This window comes from Peromyscus maniculatus, chromosome 8 (assembly GCF_049852395.1).
Source record: "Peromyscus maniculatus bairdii isolate BWxNUB_F1_BW_parent chromosome 8, HU_Pman_BW_mat_3.1, whole genome shotgun sequence".
NCBI lineage: Eukaryota > Metazoa > Chordata > Mammalia > Rodentia > Cricetidae > Peromyscus > Peromyscus maniculatus.
Genome location: NC_134859.1, coordinates 36,250,893 through 36,257,573, shown reverse-complemented (window position 1 = coordinate 36,257,573; position 6,681 = coordinate 36,250,893).

The window sequence follows — 6,681 nt, the reverse complement described above, 5'->3', positions numbered from 1 at the left end:
TGGCTGTGTTCTGGTGCTGGGAGAAGCAGCTACAGGAAAGGAAGCTGATACTCAAGGATCGGCCCTTGACCTGGTTATTGAATCTCTTTGGGGTTTGCGAAACGTTTTCACATTGTACTGTCCCTGCACTTACAGAGATACTTGGCTCCGCAGAGCGCCAACTATTATTTACCAGATCCCATGCCTAGAGGATAGAGGGGTCATGCAGACAAACAAGGGCTGCTGCCCCAATGGAGCTTGAGATTTCCCGACAGTACCAGCGAAGATGGATGGAATGGACACAAGTTATACACTGCTCTCCCCAGAGCTTGAGAGATACAGAAGTCAAAGGACGGTTAACCATGAAGGGGAAGGCAAGAGCTCATCTTCTAGGCTCTACTGTGGGGAGCAGTCAAACCTGATCATGCTGGGCAAGACGCAGCTCTGAGGGCATCACCCTGACCCACAAGCTAAGAGAGGGCCTCAGTGGTCCCATCCACAAACAGCAGGGCTGAAAATCCTCCTTTATCAAGGACAGCCTGCTTGGCCAGGTGAACTGGCTCGACCAATTCTGCTTTTCCTAGGTACCTCCCTCTAGGGTGCCCGAAGAAAGTACCTGAGATCTACTCTTCTAGAAGCTTTCTTACACACTTGTTCTGTGTGGGGAAAGAGTCATTTCAGCTCAAATTCTGACTGGTTCGCAGTGAACAAACAGCAGACGGAGGTACAAGAGTTAAGACTGTGTGAGATGAATAGAGAAATGATTGTGGGCGCCCATAGTTATACAGCTATGCTCACTGCATTGCTTGTCTTATTCTTCACCATTGCCCTGGACCCCTGTGAGAACTGGGCCTGTCTTGAAGAGTAGGAAGCAGGCAGGAACACACAAAACAGAAGGGATTTCTCCAAGGTAATGGTCAAGCTTGAGCACTTCATACCGCCAAGGTCTCAGCCAGAGCCATACAGCTCCTGAAATACAGAAGAGGATCAGCATGCATACCTCTGCCTGCATTTTTCACCTGTAGACAGTGATGATGTTAGTTTGGCAGATTGAAAAGTACTAAACGCCCACTGTATATACTAAGGTTATATAATGAGGGTTCTTCCAAAGCACTAGTGAGGCACTCCTTGCTGGTAGCATTGATGTGTTATTATTTTCTCTTGATGCAGGTTACTTGGCTCACAACCCTCACAAAATGGAGGGTAGATATAATTATATGTACTTAAAACATCCTGCCAAATAATTAGATGCTGTGACTTAACTTCTTGAGGAATGACTTCTAGGAAGCTCTCATTAGTATTCAGGCAGTAGAATAAGGCATACCAGACCATAAACAACACAGAACCATGCGAATCGGGGTGCCTTTTCTCTCAGCAGAAACAGAATGCTTTCGTACTCTGTAGAACCTCAAAATAATCAAGGGAGCTGGAAGTTGGGTTTGATTAATCTGGTCTCAACTAATTTGGCCCAAATGACTCAATCTGAGAGCTGATGGATACTTGAAACAAAAAATTTAAAACAGCTGGGAGTGATTTCTCATGCTTGTAATATCAGCACTAAAGAGGATGAGGCAGGAGGATTTCCTTCATTTCAAGGACAGCCTGGGCTATACAATGAGTCCAAGGCAAGTGGGGTTGCAGTGTAAGTCCCTGTCTTGAAAGCCAAAAGATAATTTAAAAAGAAAAAGAATTATCTTTTTAACTTCTGGACAAAACAAAAACAAAATCATGAAGACAACTTTGACCATGGCTTAGATGACATCCAGTGTACAGTGAGTCTGTGTTGCCCAGGATGTTTGAACACAGCTAGAAATAAAAATCATCTGATGATGGGGGCGGGGTAGGAGGCAGATAACCTTGAGCAAATAGCTGTATAATAGACACTCTTAGCCAAGATATTAAACTGACATTAAGCATGGAGAAGGAATGACATATACTTCACCAGCATTATCCAGCTACATTTTAGTTTCTTTCTTTCTTTTTTTTTTTCCGGAGCTGAGGACCAAACCCAGGGCCTTGCGCTTACTAGGCATGCGCTCTACCACTGAGCTACATCCCCAACCCCCATTTTAGTTTCTTGTTGGTGCTCCTTCCCCGACTTAACCCACTGACATGGAAAGCGGAGGAATGGAAGGATCAGCTCTAGGGTCGATGGGACTGGGTTCAAATCACTGTTTTGCAGATGCCAAGTGGGGGGGCACCCTCTCTCCCCCTTTCTCTCCCTACCTTCCTTCAGTCTTTTCTCTTTCTCTTGCTTTCTTTCATCAGGAACTCACTGTGTAGACCAGGCTGGCCTAGAACTCACAGAGCTCTGCCTGCCTCTGCCTCCGAGGGCTGGGATTAGAGGCGCCGTCACCGCACCCAGTGTCATCTAGAGAGTCTAAGTCCTGGCTTCCTTAGCTATAGAGTAAGGATAATTGTAATAGCCAAGTAAGTCTATTCTGAGCATTAAGTGAGATTATAAAGGTATAGCACTGAGCAGCACAGAATACATAGCTAATAAGTGTTTTATATCATTTCTATTGTAAATCCGATTTTAAACATGCCCATTACCCATTAGAATCCCTCAGGTATATCAAAAACACCATGTATAATCAAATCATAGCAGGAAGTGGAGGTGGGAGAGGAAATTCAGGCAAAGAAAGAAGTAGAAATAGAACAATTCCCTCGTCACCAAGAGACCTGTTGTATAGAGACAGTTACTTAGAAATAAATCCAAGAATTAATATATTTGTCAGGCTCATGCTTCTCTCAGCTCCAAATCCTGTGTCTAAAAAGATCACCAGACCTAAAAAGGAGAACGTGTTCTTTGCACCTACGTCTCCTAAGCCTCAGAAGCCCCAGCCAGCATCTTACCGGCCCTGCTCAGGGAAGAAGGCCTAGGATGCTCTGGCCAACTGGGCCTGCCTCCCCACCAGCCTTCTGCACTCCACCTACCCAAGGCTACCAGAGATAGCTATCTATTCCTTTTTGAAGTCTTCAGAAAAAAAAATATGCCTTTTCACCTACACTGAGTTTTATAGATGTAGCCAAAGTTTTGTGGCCAGGAACTTTGTCACAGAAACACTCCTGACCTTCCTCCCAACTCGTGTCACTTGACTAAAGGCAGAGAGAGGATCACGTCGCTGCCTGATGCCCATGACGTCCAGGCAGTTCTCAGTTACACAGGGAAACAGCACAGGAAAAGAAAGGCAAAGTTCACCGTCCAGAAGGCAGGCCAAGCCTCAGGAACGCTGCCACTAGCCCCGCAGTTCCCAGGAGTCCTGTCATAAGTCTATTTATTGACACAGGTGACTATTTATAGTGTAAAAAGTACCCTAGGAAACAACAGGTATATCTGGGTGTGGTGGGACATACCTGTACATCAAGCACTCAGGAGGTTGAGGCAGTGGGATCCTGAGTTTGAGGCCAACCTGGGCTGTACAATGGGACCCTGACTCAAAGCCAACAGACAAAAAAATGACAGCCATTTGTATGAAGCATCTTTTCCAAATACAGGAGGTGGTAATAGTTGAGTGGGATTTTTTTTTAAACCTGTGCTTACTTGATTCTTCTATAATGAGTACATATTACCTCTATGACAGTGAAAAGAAAACACCCAGGATATCTGAGTAGACCGGGCATATCTTCGGAGAGTCACAGGTTCAAAGAACTCATAGCTAGGGGCCAGAGAGATGGCTCAGTGGGTTAAGTAAGGCACTTGCCACCAAGCCTGATGACCTGAGTTTGAGCCTGGGATACACAGGGTGAAAAGGGAGCACTGATTTCCTGAGGGCTGTCCTCTGAGCACCTGTGCTGTGGAATGTGCAAATACACGCATAGATGAAAAGTAAAATATAAAGGAAGACGTAAAACCTCACAGCCAGGAGGCCAGCTAACTATTGCATTGGGCCATTATTTACGGCCCCCACTTCCTGACGAAAAGGAACCCCAGCTCTCTTACGGCCTTCTCATTTGCCTCCTCACCAGGCATCCCAAGATTCCAACTTGTTGTCGGGTGGTCGTGGCACACACCGTTAGTCCCAGCACTTGGGAGGCAGAGGCAGGTGGATCTACATGAGTTCGAGGACAGTCTGGTCTACAAAGTAAGCTCCAGGACAGTCAGGGCTACACAGAGAACCCCTGTCTTGAAAAACCAAAGAGGAGAGAGACAGACAGACAGACAGACAGACAGACAGACAGACAGACAGAATTCCAACTTGTCTTTCCTCCTGCCCTCCCTCTTGCAGGCTCTGTCCTCACTTCTTGGGCTCCCTTACCCCCAGCTCCAGCCCCCGCCACCTGAGCTGTTCTTGTCCGCCATGTTCCATGCTCAGCCTTTGTCCACAGTCAGTTTGAACTTCTCTGCTGACTTTCGGTCTCTCGTCCTCATCTTTTTTTGTTTTCTTTATGCCCATTTTCTCCTCTTCTCCTCACCTCTATCCTCCCCTCCACCCTTTCTCTTATGCTTTTTCTTCCTTTCTGTGGTGCCGGGCATCAAACCCAGTGCCTCTCCCATGCCAGGCAAATGCTCTGTCACTCACAGGTCCATATAGCTCTCCTGAAGTTGACAGGGGAGCCAGCACGCAAGATGGCCCCTTGATTACTACATATTCATTATTTAAATTTAAGTTGTTGGCATTAGTGGATGGGCAACTTGCAGGAGTTGGTTCCCTCATTCCACCATGAGGAACCCCGGGGTGGAATTCTGGTCCAGGCTCAATGGCCTTTATCCACTTAGTCACCTCCCTGGTCTTTCTGTGTTCATCCCTAAGTTCTGATTCCGGGGGATGACAATGGAGTTGAATCCTAAAACAAAAGAAGGAACAGATAATGTGTGCAGACAAAAGTGATGGGTGACTTGATGTCTACAAGCTGATGGTCAGTTCTCAGAGGAAGCATGCTAAATATCTGCCTCATCTTTGGGGGAACAGACAAAAGGCCACGAGCCTCTGTCCGAAACTAACACTAACAAGAGACAGCATTTATTTTTGTTTTTGTTTACTTTGTTTGTTTGTGGTTTTTGGTTTTTAGACAGGGTTTCTCTGTGGAGTTTTGGTGCCTGTCCTGGATCTCGCTCTGTAGACCAGGCTGGCCTCGAACTCACAGAGATCTGCCTGGCTCTGCCTCCTGAATAATGGGATTAAAGGTGTGCACCACCACCGCCCGGCAAATTCTCATTTCTTTAATTCATGTAGAGATAGTCTCTCCACCCCCAGGAGGTGTTTGCAATTTAGTCTTCTTTTCCTTTATTTCTTCTTTTCTTTCTTTCCTTGGGGTCTCAGGTAGCCCAAACTGGGCCCTGAACTCACTATGTAGCCAAGAAAGAACTTGAGCTCCTGATCCTCCTGTCTTAACCTCAAAGAGTTGGGATAACAGGCATGCAACACTACACCTGGTTGAATTTTGTTGGTGATGTTTTTTATTTGTTTTGGTTGGGTTTGTTTTTTGGTTTTGCAAGACAGAGTTTCTCTGTGTAGCCCTGGCTGTCCTGGAACATGCTCTGTAGACCAGGCTGGCCTGAATGCACAGAAATTCACCTACCTACCTCTGCGTCCCAAGTGCTGGGATTAGAGGTGTGCACAACCACCGCCCGGCTTGTTGTTGTTTAATAGACATTTTTGTTGAGAGATTTTAATTATTTATTTATTTATTTATTTATTTATTTATTTATTTACTTATTTAATGTGCATTGGTGTTTTGTCTGCATGTATGTTTGTGTGAGGGCATCAGATCCCCTGAAACTGGAGCTACAGATAGTTATGAGTTGCCATGTGGGTGCTGGGAATTGAACCTGGATCTTCTGGAAGAGCAGCCAGTGCTCTTAACTGCTGAGCCTTCTCTCCAAGCCCTGAGAAATTTTAGATTTACATGCAGCTGTTAAAAATAACATGAAGAGATCACCATTTCCCGGCACCAACATCTTGCAGTGTTATAATACAATGCTACAACTTGGATACTGTCATCGACTCAGCCAGCGTGTGTGACTCACACTTGCCCAGTTTTAGATACACATTTGTGTGCTAGTCTCTATATAGTGTTCTCCCAGCTGGCATTTTCTTCTGCATCGACATTTTTTTTTCTTTCTGTAAAAAGGACCTTTATCTTCACAATTACGATTCTCTCAAGTACCTGGTTTCCAAAAAGGAATCTGGTTCCTAGCTCTGGGGATTCTAGAAGACGAAGATCCCCAAACCTCTACAGCTCTCAGTTCCAAAAATCAACCCAGACCATTTTGAGACAATGTCCCATTATGTTGTCCAGACTAGCCTCAGACTTGCTCTATAGCGCAGGCTGGACTCAAACTTGTGATTCCTGTCTTTCAACCTCCTGAATCCTGGCACTACAGGTGTGTGCCACCATGACAGGCACAGGAATACAGTGGGTGAAAGGTGACAGGAAGGTAGGGGGAGAGAAAGGAAAATTCAAAGTCACAATGCATAGCCTGTCACAGCTTGAATTCAAAATGTCCCTCACAGGCTCTTGTTTAAGTACTTCTTTCCTGGCTGGGGTGCTGTTTTGGCAAGTGGTGGAACCTTTAGGTGGTGGGTCCAGCTGCTAGAAGTAACTTACTAGAGACAGGCCTTTGAAGATTCTAACCCAGAATCTGCTCCTAACCTTCTCTGCTTCCTAGCCCACCGCTGTGGTGGTCTAAATGAGAAATGTCCCCCTAGGCTCATGGCTTTGAACACTTCATCCCCAGACGGTGTCACTGGGCCAGGG